This window comes from Rhincodon typus, chromosome 29 (genome assembly GCF_021869965.1).
Source record: "Rhincodon typus isolate 14 chromosome 29, sRhiTyp1.1, whole genome shotgun sequence".
NCBI lineage: Eukaryota > Metazoa > Chordata > Chondrichthyes > Orectolobiformes > Rhincodontidae > Rhincodon > Rhincodon typus.
The window spans coordinates 14,938,853-14,939,648 of NC_063360.1; the positions used below are offsets into that span (position 1 = coordinate 14,938,853).

The following is a 796-nucleotide window of genomic DNA, read 5'->3' on the forward strand; positions in this document are numbered from 1 at the left end:
CTGTGAGTGCTGGGCAGGAGCGCTGGGTGGGAGCACTGTCTGTGAGCACTGGGCAGGAGCACTGTCTGTGAGCCCTGGGCAGGAGCGCTGGGCAGGAGCACTGTCTGTGAGCATTGGGCAGGAGGGCTGGGTGGGAGCACCGGGCAGGAGCTCTGGGTGCGAGCCCTGGGCAGGAGCGCTGGGTGGGAGTACTGTCTTTGACCCCTGGGCAGGAGTGCTGTGTGGGAGCACTGTCTGTGAGCCCTGGGCAGGAGAGCTGGTGGGAGACCTGGGCATGAGCGCTAGGTGGGAGCACTGTCTGTGAGCACTGTGCGGAGCGCTGGGTGGGTGCACTGTTTGTGAGCCCTGGGCAGGAGCGCTGGGTGGGAGCACTGTCTGTGAGCCCTGGGCAGGCACGCTGGGTGGGAGCACTGTCTGTGAGCGCTGGGCAGGAGGGCTGGGTGGGTGCACTGTCTGTGAGCCCTGGGCAGGCATGCTGGGTGGGAGCACTGTCTGTGAGCGCTGGCCAGGAGGGCTGGGTGGGTGCACTGTCTGTGAGCGCTGGGTGGGAGCGCTGGGTGGGGGCACTGTCTGTGAGGACTGGGCAGGAGCACTGTCTGTGAGCACTGGCCAGGAGCGCTGGGCAGGAGGACTGTCAGTGAGCCCTGAGCAGGAGCGCTGGGTCTGAGCTCTGGGCAGGAGAGCTGGGTGGGAGCACTGGGCAGGACCACTATCTGCGAGCCCTGGGCAGGAGCACTGTCTGTGAGCACTGGGCAGGAGGGCTGGGTGGGAGCACCGGGCAGGAGCTCTGGGTGCG

At 67.3% G+C, this 796-nt stretch overlaps 1 protein-coding gene across 1 annotated transcript in view; it reads left to right on the plus strand.

The window, feature by feature from the left end:
- LOC109933116 (dedicator of cytokinesis protein 7-like) overlaps positions 1–796 on the plus strand; it is a 185,117-nt gene that overhangs the window by 93,263 nt on the left and 91,058 nt on the right. The window lies entirely within an intron of this gene.